Source organism: Callithrix jacchus, chromosome 17 (genome assembly GCF_049354715.1).
Source record: "Callithrix jacchus isolate 240 chromosome 17, calJac240_pri, whole genome shotgun sequence".
Lineage (NCBI taxonomy): Eukaryota > Metazoa > Chordata > Mammalia > Primates > Cebidae > Callithrix > Callithrix jacchus.
Window position 1 is genome coordinate 30,674,791 of NC_133518.1, and position 15,219 is coordinate 30,690,009.

The following is a 15,219-nucleotide window of genomic DNA, read 5'->3' on the forward strand; positions in this document are numbered from 1 at the left end:
CAATGTGATTTTAGGCAAAACTCTTATCACAGTTTCATCATCTAAACCCTAGGGATTAATATGTAGTGTTTTTCACACACACACACACACCCACACACAGCATTTATCTTGTAGCAGGGACTAGGTACTTTACAAATACTACCTCATTTATTCCTCATAATAACCCTATGGTATAGGTGCTATTATTATTTCATTTTGCAGATGAGGTAACTGAGTTATAGAAAGTCAGTTCATAGAGCTAATAAGTGGCAGAACTGAAATTGGAACTCTGGCAGTCTGTTTCTAGAATCTATATTAGCTATTGGCTGTGGCACTTAGCCAATCTACAGAAGTGCTGTGAAGCTTAAGTGGAACAGCTTACATTTTCCAGAAGATAATTTGTTTTAACAGCCTTTTAAAAAATTGCTTTCTACATATTAAGTTTTTGGAGGCTTTGAGACTCTGGTAAAATCATGAACATTATATACCAGCAATATACACAGATATACATAACATAAAAATTTACATACCATTTCTAAGACTTCAAAGACCTCCAAAACTCCACTCATGGACATCAAGTTAAAAAAAAAATCCTGAATTTAACTTGGTTGGGTTTCCTTAACCTCACTCTCTTCCACCTAGAAATATGACCATGAAAATAGTGATCAGCTTCCCAGCTTCCAGTTCTAAGGGCTGAGAGGTCTACATATAATTTGAGGATAGGTTCCTACCACTTCAAATTGCTTAACTATGTGTTATTCTGAAGTCCTGGTTTGAATTTGCTTTATAAGTATAAATTTAGAGCTAAAAATGGAGTGGAGAGAGAAATAGTTTGGTCAAAGTCTTTGGTCTTTGAAAAAATCCAAAATATTTGGAAAATAGTCTGGAGGGGTTGGTGGTATTTAGCCATTCTTAGTGCCACGAATCACATCTTGTCAGCTCTTGCTGATTCGCCATTGACCTCAATGACCTCTATGTCCCTTCCTCATCAGAGCATACTGGGAGAGTGAAAGGATGGCACCATTTGGGACCACACTAGAAAAAAACATTTCTACAAGTTGTACATTTCACCATTTTTTTCTTCCACTTAAAAATCTTGACAAAGATTTATCAGGTTGCATGAAACCCCTCTGTGATTCAAGTCAACAAGTTCTGTAGAGAAAACCCACTGAATAATCTACTGTGGCTTGCAATAGCTGTTCATGTTCTTCTTAGCAGACACAACAACAAACTTCATTGTTAACCACTGGTTATTGAGACCTGAAGAGGCAAGAAAGAAAAGGCATTGTCAGCTTTGTTTCGGTTTCTTTCTTTGAAAGAAAAACAATTTTCTTTTAAATCAAATCCTTACCCTTTTTTCTACTTCATTATTGATAGGTCCAATCAAAATTAATGACCAACTAATGAACATTTGTGAAATTGAATAATATTTTTAGTTTTCTCTAGTTGATTCAGGAACAGTGGCAGGGATATTTACTCAGGATTATGAATTTAAAACCTTGACTAAAGGTAAAAAGTTATGACATACAGGAAATAACAAAAATCTTTTTTTTTTTAGAAGCGTAAAAATACTATCAAGCAAGGACATAATCTGAATTTTTAAAAAATTGATATAGATCATTGAATTCGGCAAGAAGAATTTGTGTGTGTGTGTGTGTGTGTGTGTGTGTGTGTGTGTGTGTGAGATGGGCAGAGTTTTAACTGGTTCAATGAGGCCAGGCATGATGGCACAGGCCTGTAATTCCAGCACTTTGGGAGTCCGAGGCGGGCAAATCACAAGGTCAAAAGATTGAGACCATCCTGGCAACGTGGTGAAACCCTTTCTCTACTAAAAATACAAAAATTAGCTGAGCACGGTGGTATGCACCTACAGTCCGAGCTACTCCTGGGGTTGAGGCAGGAGAATCGCTTGAACCCAGGAGGGTTCAAGGTTGCAGTGAGAGTGAGTCGAGATCCTGCCACTGCACTCCAGGCTGGTGACAGAGAGATTTGGTTTCAAAAAAAAAAAAAAAAGTGAGGGGGATCAATGAATTAACAAAGGTCAGTTTCTCACTGTCTGAAACAATTTACCTATTAAAACTCCATTCACCTGGTCAAACATGTTCTATCAATTACAATCCTGTTTTGAAATTACAGGTTTGCTCAACTTGAAAGGAGATTTAGAAATAATTTATAAGCATTGATATCCAAGCATCAGAAAAAGTGCAGAGAGATGAAATAGCTCTATTTTAAAACTTAGTAGGTATAGTTCCAACTAAAAATTCTTAAGGAAACACTGTGGATTTAGTAAGTTCCCATTTAGCCAAAGCTATTGACTATTGGCTGAATGTCAATGGTCAAGGAGATGATATATAGAAGTACTTTTGCCTTTGAGGAAATATTTACTATGTCATACTGACTGAGCTGACAGTATGATTATGATATTTATTTAAAAATAGGTATTTTATCATGTCCACCAAAATGATAGAAACAGTTACAAAAGAGTAAATTTGCTTAGCTCAAAGTATGCCTCAGATTCTCTAATATATTAGTGCTTTCCCTCTGCCACATGTTCAGGTCAACTCAACTTGTTTATTCATTCATTCATCCATCCATTTACTCACTCAACATGTATTTATTGACTATAATACTTTAAATTGGAAATCTGAAAACTTTTTTTTTTAAAAGGAACAGATAGTAAATATTTTAGACTTTACAGAGTCTAAGGTGTCCATCACAAATACTCAATTCTACAATTGTAGCCTGAAAGCAGCCACAGACAATGCTTGAACGATTGGGCATGGCTGTGTTCAATAAAACTTTACAAAAGCAATGACAAATTGCCTGCAAGCCATAGTGGCAACTCCTACTTCCAATAAATAGATGCTTAGGCTCTGCATATACTGAAAAATTATTTATAATGTGTAACTTCTGGTCAACACATTCACAATTTCCTTGGAAGAAATAGAGGATTCAGTTCTTCCAGCAAGAATTACTGGTTGTAAAGAAAGTACAGGAAACTCTGGAGAACCCTGATTGCAACCTACTTAGACTTTGCATTGTAATGCATTGTGAGATCCAGTACTTCATCTGGTTCTCATGTAAGTTTATTCTGAATGTGACCTATGTACATTTACGTAAATTTACCTACATAAGCTTGAGACAGCTACCAATACAATAATACTTACCTGTAAGAAAGTACTTAAGTTAAAGCAAATACTTAATGATTCTTTTCATTTTTACACTCACTGAAAATCAGGCATTTCAAAGTAACACAGGAATGTCAATATCTTTTATATTAAATAAATAGACAATTTAGCCAAAATCTTATTCTGAAACTCTGCTTGGAATATTGTTCAAACTAAAGTAACGAAATTCTATTTTAAAATAAATTAAAGTAGGATAAATTTAAAGAACAATGAAAAGACTATAAACATCACTACTACTATGTGAAAATTAAGTGATACCTCGTAGAATGTTTATTCCATTTCACAGAGTATCAAAAATTTTCAAGGGAACAGAGATTACAGTACTTTGAGGAAAATTTCAGTTTATAATTTTTTGACAAGTGCAATTTATTACCAGAAAAAGAATATTTTAAAAGAATTTTGTTCTTTTTCTTAACATGAACCACAAAGTGTTTTTGTCGTTTTCTAGATACATTCCTACATACATTAATTTTATGTAAAACCAGCTCCCTCTAGCGATAACAATAATGTTTTCACCAAGAAACCAACAGGCTTTCTAGATTATTCATATAAAACCCTTTAAAATTGAATCTCAAAATAAATACTTGAGAAGATCGACTTTTATTACCGAGGATAAAAATTCTACTAACCTTCCAAGTCATTTGTTAATGGTCTCTCTTAGTTTAATGCGTTTTTAAAACACGGCAATATGGGGGGCAACCTTGGTGTTCAACATTTTTTTTTCTCTTTGCTCGCTGGGAAAGCCAGGCCCAGAAATATAAACTCTCTCTTGTATGTTCGATAAAAATCAGTCTATGGTTTCTTTTAAAAAATCCAATAAAGAAGTTTATGATTCAATGGAAAGATATGAATTTTTAAATGCTAATTTTTGTACACAGACACAAATATCATTATTTAAATTGGTATTTTAAATATCCAATTGCTTTCTTTGATATCACTGAAGATTAAACCTGAATTGTGTAACTTTAGCAACGTAAAACATCAGACAGCTGTTGGAGAATGAAGTCCTCACTGGAACTCCTGAAGTTTGGCTATGGTTGGTATGATGTAGAACAGTAGTTGATAAATTTTTCTGGAAAATACTAGTTAGCAAAAATCTTAGGCCTTACAGTCCATGTTGTCTCTGTTGCAAAAATTCAGTTCCACTGTTGTAGCATGAAAGCAGACAGAGGTAATACATATATAAGTAAGAATGTCTGTATTCTCTTAAAAGGTAATTTTCAGAAAAAGATAAGCTCATCACTCTTATACAGATATAAAACATGTGTTAAGGATTTTGTTTTACTCATATGAGGGAACAGGCAAATAATGCTATAAATGACTCAAAGAAAGAGTCAACAAGTACTAATTTATATTGTGTAAAGGAATTGAATTGCAAATTAAAGCAAAACGTTTCTTCCAGGAAGGGATAGGATGTCAACGAAACTACGCTGGATATTAAAGTAGATAGAAAACAAGTAAGGAGATAGAAAAGTAAATAATCAAATACCTTGAATTAATTCCACTTAAAAGAATCTACCCAAACAGAGCAGAGTATACTTTGCAGGGGCACACAGAACATTTACAAGGATAGAACATACACTGAATCTGAATCCTTTATTTTCAAATAACCTATCTCTGGGCTTACTAATTCTTTCCTCTGCTTGATTCATTCTGCTATTAAGATACTCTAATGCATTATTCAGTATGGGAATTGCATTTCTCTGCTTGATTATTTTTAATTATTTTATTCTCTGTGTTAAATTTATGTGATAAAATTTTGAATTCTTTCTCTGTATTATCTTGAATTTCATTGAGCTTCCTTAAAACAGCTATTTTGAATCCTCTGTCTGTAAGATGACATATTCTGGGATACTGACATTGGTCTCTAGTGCCTTATTTAATTAGTTTGGTGAGACCATGTTTCCCTGGATGGTCTTGATGCTTGTGGATTTAATTGGTGTCTGGGCATTGAAGAGTTAGATATCTACTGTCTTCACAGTCTGGACTTCTTTTACTCATACTTTTGGGGAAGCTTTTTAGGCATATGAAGGGACTTGGGTGTTGTGACCTAAGTTTTTGGTCACTACAGCCAGATCTGCATTAGGGGGCACCCGGAGCCCAGTAGTGATATGACTCTTTCAGTCTTGTAGAGAGGTATTGCTTTGGTGGTCTTCAATAAGATCTGGAAAAATTATCTGGCAGAGACTCTTGTTCTCTTTCCTTACTTTCTCCCAAACAGAACGTGTTTCTCTCTGTGTGCTGAGCAGCCTGGAGCTGGGATAGAGGTAACATAAGCCCCCCCATGGTCACCACCACAAGGACTGCTGGGTCAGACCTGAGGCCAGAACAACATTGGGGCTCAGACAAGACCTGCTGTAACCCCTTCCTGGCTACTGCCTATGTTTACTCAGGGCTCCAAGGCTCTGCAATCGGCAGGTGGAAAATCCAGCCAGTCTTGTGTCTTTCCCTTAGTGGCAGCAAGTTACCCCAGACCCAGGCTGATCCAGAGATGCCACTGGGAAGCTGGGGCCCAAAGTCAGGAAATTAGAAATCTACCTGGTGCTCTATTCTGCTGTGGCTGAACTGGCAGCAAAACTACAGAACAAAGTTCTTTCTACTATCCCCTTCTCTTTCCCCAGGCAGAGGAGTCCCTCCTTGTGGCCACCACTACCACAGGCCCATGGGAATAATGCCAGGCTACTGTTTATGTTTATTTCAGGCCCAAGAGCTCTTAAGTCAGGTGGTGGTAAGTTCTACCAGGCCTGAGACTTGCCCTTAAGGGAAGTGGGCTCCCCTCTAGGTATGGCGGCTCCAGAAATGCCATCTAAGAGCCAAAGACTGGAATCAGGAACCCCAAGAGCCTGCTTGGTACTCTACCCTACAGTGGCTGAATTGGCACCTAAGCCACAAGACCAAGTCCTCTTTATATTTTTCTCTGCTTTCCTTGAGCAGAAGGAGTCTTTCCTCATAGCCACCATAGCTGGGAATGTTCTGGGTCATACCTGAAGCCAGCACATTTCAGAATCTCACCCAAAAACCACGGTGTGAACTACCTCACTACTGCTGCTGATTATCAGGGCCAAAGGGTGCTTTAGTCAGCAGGCAATGCATCCTGCCACGACTAGTTCTTCCCTTTACAGCAGCTGCTTCCCTTCTAGCCCAGAGTATGTCTAGAAATGTCATCCAGGAGTTAGGGCCTTGAATGGGGGCCTCATGGCTGTGTTTGGTGCCCTGTCCTAATGTGGCTGAGCTTGTACTCAAGTTGCATGACAAAGTCCTCTTTACTCTCCCTCCTCCTCTTTTCAAGCAGAAGGAAGGAGTTCCTTTTGGAGCTGGGAGCTGTGCTGCCTGGGGTTGGGGGCTGGGTGGCATAGCATTCCTTTGGCCCCACTGGCTGTCATCTTCCTAAGTCATGTTCCTCCCCAAGCCCAGTACCAGGTCTTACCTAGGAGTGCAGTCCTTGCTGCTTGGACTGCCTTTGAAGTTTATTTAGGGCCCCAGAGCACTTTAGTCTATGGTGGTGAGGCTTGTGGGAAATCAAGTTCCAACCACTGGGATGGACAATTCCTTTCTGGCTAGGGTTAGTTTAAATACTCGTGTGTGTGTGCACATGTGTGTGTGTGCGCACGCGTACGTGCGTGTGTGTGCATGTGTGTGTGTGTACGCGCGCTGAGTTTTACCTGGGTTCCTTTCTGCAGTGAGCGGCAGCATTGAGTTCCAATGCAAAGTCCCACAATCATTGCATTCTCCTTCCCTTAAGAACTGAAATTCTGTGTGCCACACAGCCACTGCTAAGGAATGAAGGAGCAGTGATGTCAATGATTTAAAACTGTCTTTCAACCTCTTTTGTGCCTCTTTCAGTGATATAAAATTAGTACTAAACACTGTGATCACTCACCTGATTTTTTGTTCTTATGAAGGTGCTTTTATGTGTAGATGTTGTTAAATTTGGTGTTCCTGTCGGGAGCACAATGAATGGAGGCTTCTATTTGGTTATCTTGCTCTGTCTCCATCTCTATAATGTTTTTTACCTTCCATCTTTTACCCATCACATTGGCAAAAACAAAAAAAGTAGGACAGTGCATTCTGTTTGTAAGGCTATAGGTATGCTAATTTATCGCTGAGAGAAATTAATCATATACTAACTTTTTGGAAGGAAATTTAACGTGTCTAACCGAATTACATAAACATTATGTTTTGACCCAGAAATTTTACTTTTAGGAATTTACCGTAAGGACATGCCCTCCAACCATAAAAAATATATGTATAAAATTATCTGTTGCAGTATTATTTGTATTACAAAATATTAGAAAGGATCTAATGAACATAAATAATAGAGTGGTTGAATAAACTATGATCTAATATATATAGTATACAATGGGATACTATATAGCTATAAAGAAAAGGAAGATCTTCACTGAACTGAATTAGGGGATTGCTACAAATATTAAATGAGACCATGCAAAGTGTAAAAGAGTATGTATGATTGCTACATTTTTGTGAGAAAGACTAAAAAAGAGAATACATATGCATCGGCTCATTTGGCCAGAAAGAAATATAGAAAGTACAGTCAGTAAACTATTGAGATTGGTTACCTACAAGATATAGATGAGAAGAAGGGGCAAGTGGGAAAGCTAGAATAAAGCTTTTGTGTTGAACCAAAATTTAAGTTATCACCTGCTCTCAAGACCTAGTAAGTTCCACAATGTTCCTAATAGACTTTTTTTTTTTTTACATATTATTGTTAAGTGTTGTATCACATTCATACCCAAACTGGTCTCTTCCAAAGGGAAAGAATTATAATTGGGTTAGATGTATAAGAGTTGATATCTAAACCTTGGGAGTTCAATGTGAAACTCATGATTTCCTAATACCAGAATTCCATTAGCAAGAAAGATGTGGGATGATAGCTAGTGTTTGAATAGATCTCTTTGAAGACTTCTTAATTCGTTTTTAAAAGTGTAGTAGTCATTACTGCAGTCATTATTATGTTTATTCTGTATCAACTATCAGTGAACCTAATTTAGTTTGTTTTGACTTTTCTTAGCATTGAAAAATATCAATTACCCACCAGATGAACCAGTTCTCTTCCAATTAAAGGGCAGGTTATACAAATAATATTTACTTTGTTGAATTTCTGGTTTTGTTGAGGGAGGGATAGAGACTGTTTGCTTATTAGCTTGTTTGTTTTACAAAAGGACAATGTGTTTAATTATTTAAATTAAACACTGAATGATTCTCCTTTGCAATAGTCTATTTTAACAGATTGCAAACTTGCCTTGAAAGAGTAAACACAAAGTGTTTTGGGAGGACAGTCGGGTGGTGGAGGCAGAAAAATCTTGCAGAGGAGGTGACATTTAAATTGAGAGTTGAAGAATGAGTTAAAGTTGGGAGTCTTGGGTAATCAGTAGATGTAAAGGTCGGGAGGTGAGACTGAACATGAAATATTAGGAAGGCAACTGGCAGGAGTGCCAGTGGTTGGAGAGCTCATCTATGCCACAGTAGGAGTATGCTAGGCAAAATAATTTTTTTGTGTGTGAGAATGGAAAATCAGTGATCTGCCTACTGTAGGAGAGACGATGATCAACAGACATTTATCTCTCATAGTTCTGAAGGCTGAGTTCAAGATCAGGATGCCTACTGATTCAGTTCCCGGTAAGGGCTTTCTTCCTGGATTGCAGATGGTGGTCTTCTTGCTGTGTTCTTGCATAATGAGAGAAAGAAAGTATGCTGGTCTCTCTACCTCTTCTTATAAGGGTACTAACCCCAGGACCTCATCTAAACCTAATTATTTCTCAAAGGCCCTACCTTTAAATATCATCTCTTTAGTGGTTAGGGTTTCAACATATGCATTTTGAGGGGACGCACTTCAGTTCATGGCAGGGAGCAAGAATAAAAGACAGAAAATCTGTATAGAAACTATATATTCAGGTAAAAACCACAGCAGTCCAAACTAAGTGAAATGCAGCAAAGATGGAGATAAAGAGACATTCACAGGAAAGAGATGCCAAGATTCACTGCTATGGTTCGAATGTCACCTCCAAAGCTCATGTTGAAACTTAATCTCCAATGTGGCAGTACTGAGAGGTGGAACCTTTAAGAGGTATTGGATCACGAATGGATTAATCCACTTATGGATTAATGGGTTGATAGACAAATGGGTTATTATGGGAGGGGAACTGGTGGCTTTATAATAAGAGAAAAAGACCTGAGTGAGCATGTTATAAGCTCCACCCTCTCACCATGTGATGCTCTGTGCTACTTCAGGACACACAGAGAGTCTTTACCAGCAGAAGACCTTCACAAGATACACCTTCTAACATTGGATCCCCAGGCCTTCAGAACTGTAAGAAATAAATTCCATTTCTTTGCAAATTATCTAGTTTTAGATAGTCTGTTAAAAGGGACAGAAAACAGACTAAGAAACCTAGCAACTAGTAAGATGTCAGAATGAGATGCATTGAAGAGTGCTTTTTAAAGACTGAAAAGCTTTGAGCATTTAAATTGCTGATGGAAAGGATCTAATTGGGGAGAGAACCTGAAATTAAGATAGAGGTAGAAGATGGCTTATGGAGAAAAGTCCCTGGGAGGTTGGGAGTCTGGGTTCACTTAATTGTCATTGGTTAATTTATCTCAAGTCTTTTCAAAACAATAGTTTCCTCTTCATTTGTTTTTGTTTTAACTTTGTAAGGTATTTATTAAAGACATCCAGGCATTTGTCCTATAGATTGTCCCACAGACTAAATTTTGCTGATTGAATATTCATGGTAAAGTTTAAGCTGTTCCTTGGGCCCATCTATTTTCTGTAACTTGGTAGTTGAATATAGTAGCTGTATCTTTATAAGATCTGAAAAAGTCTGATTTCTGAAACACAACTGGCTCTAAAAAGCTTAGCCTAAGGATTGTGGGCCTATACTTGTATGTACTGGCAAATTGTGTGCTTCTGCCCTTAACCCCTGGAAAGTCTACCTGTTCCAAAATAGTTAATGGCTATGCCAGAAGGGGGCCTCTGGAGTCCAGCTGAGATCTAAGGCCATCTTCCTTTCAATAACCAGTGCCTGTAACATCAGTTGTTATATTTTTAATATCACCACTAAAATTTTCTTTAGAAAGATCTTTCTTCACTTCTTTTTTTTTTTAAAAAGCTTTACTGAAATATGCTTCACATACCATAAAATTCATCATTTAAAGTATACAACTGTCAATTTTTAAATCCTTTGTCAATTTTTAAAATTGGTTTTCTATTGACTTGTAGAGTTCTTTATGTATGTTCTGAATACAAGCCTCTTATTAGATATATGATTTACAAATATTTTTTCCCATTGTGTGGGCTCTCTTTTCATATTCTTGATAGCTTCTCTTGAGGCACAAAAGTTCTTAATTTTGATAAAGTTCAATTTATTTATTTTTGTTATTTGTATTTTAGGAGTCATGCCTAAGAAAAGTTACTTAATCATAAGATTTATTCTTATGTAATTTTCTCCTCAGAGTTTTCTATTTTTAGCCCTTACATTTAGTTCTATAATCCATGTTGAGTTAATTTTTGCATGTGGTGTGAATAAAGTAGGGGACCCAATCTGATTCTTTTGCATGTAGTTATCCATTTGTCCCAGAACCATTTGTTAAAAGGCCTATTTGTGCCCATTCAGCTGTCTTGGCACTCTTGTCAAAAAGCAATTGATGACAAATATAAAGGTTCATTCCTAAAGTATTGGTTCTATTTCATTGACCTATATGTCCATATGAACACCAGAGCCACATTCTTCTTTTTATGTATTTATGTATTTATTTTTGAGACAGGGTCTCTCTCTGTCACCCAGGCTGGAGTGCAGTGGTACGATCTCAGATCGTTGCAGCCTCAACTTTTCAGGCTCAAGTGACTCTCCACATAAGCCACCTGAGTAGCTGGAATGACATGCATGTGCCACCATGCTCAGCTAAGTTTTGTATTTTAGTAGAGATGGGGTTTCACTATGTTGGCCAGGCCTGTTTCAAACTCTTGGCATCAAGTGATCAACCTTCCTTGGCCTACCAAAATGCTGGAATTATGGATGTGAGCCACTGTGCCCAGCCACACTGTCTTGATTACTTTAGCTTTGTAGTAAGTTTGGGAATTGGGAAGTGTGAGTCCATCAACTTTGTTCTTTCTAGATTATTTTGGATCCTTTGGTTTTTAATATATTTTATAATCAACTTCTCAATTTCTGGAAATTTTGATAGGGATTATATTAAATCTGCAGATTAATTTGGGGATTACTGCCATTTTAGCAATAGTAAAGTATTCTGATCCACAAACATAGGATGTGTTTCCATTAATTTAGCTATTTCATTTCATTCAACAAAGTTTTGTAATTTTTAGTATAAAAGCTATGCACTTTTTCCCTCAAGTTTATTATATACTTAATTCTTTAAAAAAATTGTAAATGGCATTACTTCTTGTTGTTGTTGCCCCTTCCCTCTTTCCTCTCCTTCAGTACTCCCATTACTCATATGTTGGTGTATTCAATGGTGTCTCAAATTCATCTGAGAATCTCTTCTCATTTGTCTTCATTTTCTTTTTCTGGTTTTCAGATTGTCTAATCTTTTCTTTTAAATCTATCTTCAACATTGATGATTCTTCTGCCTGCTCAAATCTACTCTTGAGCCTCTGTAGAGAATTTTTCATTTCCATTATTATTGTACTTTGTAACTCCATAATGGCTGGTTTCAAACTGTTGACATGACAAAAACAGGCTTGCATTATTCCTAAAAGGCTAACAACCAGCTCTTTGAAGCCAGTACAAGCTAGTTCTAGCACATTAATTTTTCTGATTCTATTTGAGGAAAGATCAAGGTAAGCCAGGACATTTCACCAAAGTGTGGGAAATCTTTCTTGTAAGCTCTTATTGTTCTCTAATTTTATGCAACCTTCTGTAAGTTTCTATATTCTGTGCAGTATTCTAGAAGCCCATGGGTAAAAACCAAGGCCTAAAGTTGCATCCATTATTTCCCTTATTGGGTAGAAAGGCCTAAGAGTAAGGCACCTTTCTGTTTGCTTGTTTCAGCCTTTGCATGCAGGAAACAATCTTGTGCCACCTCACCTCCCATGGGTAGTGATGCCTGACAAATTAGAAAGTCCCTCAGATCAGTGATTAGACTCTTGAGAAAGAAATTTGCCTCCCTTGGTTTGTGTTTGCTGTCTGTTGGCCTCTCCCTGGGAATTAGCATCTCGCATCTGTCTCTTGGTCTGTACTTTTCTCCCTCCTTTATCACTCAAATTAGGAAAAATTACACATTTTCAGTGACGATCCCATCTGTCTCCCCAGGACACACAGTTTTCTTACCCTCAATTGTCTTGTCCCACCTACCTTATCTTATATAGAGTCAATATGCTTTAGAGTCTGTGGTGTCTAGATGGCATATTACTCTGAGCTTCTACTAATGACAACAGATTTCTTCTATTTGTATTTTCTTTGTCATTTCAGTCAAGTCTTAGAGACAAAGGGAATTTTGTTTGTATGTTTTCAGAAATTTTATCAATGGTTTTGTTATTCTTATTAACAATAATTAATTTTTAATTGTCAACTTTTATCATAGATAGAGGATACATGTGCAGCTTTGCTACAAAGGTATATTGAGTGATGCTGAGGTTTAGAGTTAAAAGAATTCCGTTACCCTGATACTAAGAAGAGTACCCAGTATTTAGTTCTTTTAGCCCATGCTTCCCTTTTCCTTCCCTGTCTAGCAGTACCGAGCATCTGCTGTTCCCATCTTTATGTCTATGAGTGTTCAACATTTAACTCTCATTTATGTGGGAACATGTGGTATTTAGTCTTCTGTCCTTGTGTTCATTCACTTAGGTAATGGCCTCCAGCTCCATCCATATTGCTGCAAAAGGCATGACTTCGTTCTTTCTTGTGGCTGTGTAATATTTCATGATGTATATGTACCACATTTCTTTTTTCCAATCAACCACTGATAGACATCCAGGTTGATTCCATGTCTTTTTTATTGAGAATATGTTGCAGTGAACATATAAATGCATGTGTCTTCTGGATAGAACAATTTTTTTTGACATATGCTGATTGATGGGATTGCTGGCTTGAATGAGAATTCTAAGTTCTTTCAGAAATCTTCAAACTGCTTTCCACAGTGACTGAACTCGTCTGCATACCCACCAACAGCATATAAGCATTCGCTTTTCTCTATAGCCTCACTGGCATCCCTTATCTTTTGGATTTTTAATAGTCATCATTCTGACTGGTGTGAAATGGTATCTCATTGCGGTTTTGATGTGAATTTCTCTGATGATTAGTGAGTGATATTGAGCATTTTATTCATGTGTTTGTTGGCAGCTTGCATGTCTTCTTTTGAGAAATGTCCATTCATGTCCTTTGCCCATTTTTAATGGTATTAGTTGTTTTTTACTTGTTGATTTGTTTAAGACAAAAATAAGCAATAGAGAAAAGACATTCTATTTAGTAACTAGTGCTGGAATAACTAGCTACACATATGCAGAAGAATTAAACTGAACCCCTACCTCTCATCATATACAAAAATTAACTGGATGGATTAAAAATTTAAACTTAAAATCCTTAAATTTAAGACTTGAAACTATAAAATACCTAGAAGAAAATCTAGAAAATATCCTTTTTTTCTCACTGACTTTGGCAAAGAACTTATGGTTAGTCCCCAAAAACAACTCCAACGAAAACAAAAATTGACAAGTGGGACCTAATTAAATGAAAGAGCTTCTGCACAGCAAAAGAAATTGCCAGCAAAAACAGACAGAGTGGGAGAAAATATTCCCAAACTATGCATCTGACAAAGATCTAACATCCAGAATCTATAGAGAACTTAAATAATAAGTATTGTAATAAAGAATCAAATTTCACTTAGTTCTGCTCTGATCTTGGTTATTATTTTTCTTCCACTGGGTTTGGGTGTGTTTGTTCTTGCTTCTCTAGTTCCTTGAGATATGACCTTAGATTGTCTGCTTGTACTCATTCAGCCTTTTTTATGTAGTCATTTACGGCTATAAACTTTCCTTTTAGCACCACCTTTGCTGTATCCCAGAGGTTTTGATAGGTTGCGTAACTATTGTGATGAGTTTGAAGAATTTTTAAATTTCCATCTTGATTTCAATTTTGATCCAACAATCATTCAGGAGCAAATTATTTAATTTCCATGTATTTGCATGGTTTTGAAGGTTCCTTTTGAAGTTGATTTCCAGTTTTATTCCACTGTTGTCTGAGAGTGCTTGATATAATTTCAATTTTCCTAAATTTATTGAGGCTCATTTTGTGGCCTATCATATGGTCTATCCTGGAGAAAGTTCCACGTGCTGTTGAAAGGAATGTATATTCTCCAGTTGTAGAATAAAATTATCTGTGCATATCTGTTAATTCCATTTGTTCCAAGGCATAGTTTAAATCCATAGTTTCTTTGTTGACTTTCTGTCTTGATGACATGTCTAGTGCTGTCAGTGGAGTACTGAAGTCCCCCACTATTACTGTGTTGCTGTCTATACCATTTATTAGGTCTATTACTAATTGTTTTATAAACTTGAGAGCTCCAGTGTTAGATGCATATATGTTTAGGACTGTGATATTTTCCTGTTGAAGAAGGGCTGTTACCATTATATAATGTCCTTCTTTGTCTTTTTTAACTGCTGTTGCTTTACAGTTTTGTCTGATATAAGAATAGCTACCCTCAACAGCTCTGATGGTATTAAAAGAAAAAAAAAAGAATAGCTAACCCTATCTGCTTTTGGTGTCCATTTGAATTAAATGTTGTTTTCTATTCCTTTACCTTTAGTTTATGTGAGTCCTTATATGTTAGGTGAGTCTCTTGAAGGCAGCAGATAATTGGTTGGTGAATTCTTATCTATTCTGCAGTTCTGCATCTTTTAAGTGAAGCATGTAGGCCATTTACATTCACTGTTAGTACTGAGATGTGAGGTACCATTCCATTCATTGTACTATTTGTTGACTGTGTATCTTGGTTTTTCACTTTGTGTTTTTGTTTTTTAATCATATTTTTGTTTTATAGGTCATGTAAGATTTATGCTTTAAATAGGTTCTGTTTTAAT

General features: G+C 36.6%; 1 long non-coding RNA gene across 2 annotated transcripts in view; it reads right to left on the bottom strand.

Moving 5' to 3' along the window:
• Positions 1-533: 533 nt before the first annotated feature.
• Positions 534-15,219, bottom strand: part of LOC108588780 (uncharacterized) — a 428,081-nt gene continuing 413,395 nt past the window's right edge. Inside the window, exons 6-7 of one of the 2 annotated variants that reach the window (XR_013528527.1) lie at positions 1,149-1,239; positions 534-617 (exon numbers count right to left, since the gene is read on the bottom strand). This is a non-coding gene — a long non-coding RNA (uncharacterized LOC108588780). Of the gene's footprint in view, positions 618-1,107; positions 1,240-15,219 lie in introns of those variants that run through there. The other variant, XR_013528526.1, reaches the window with a different exon arrangement.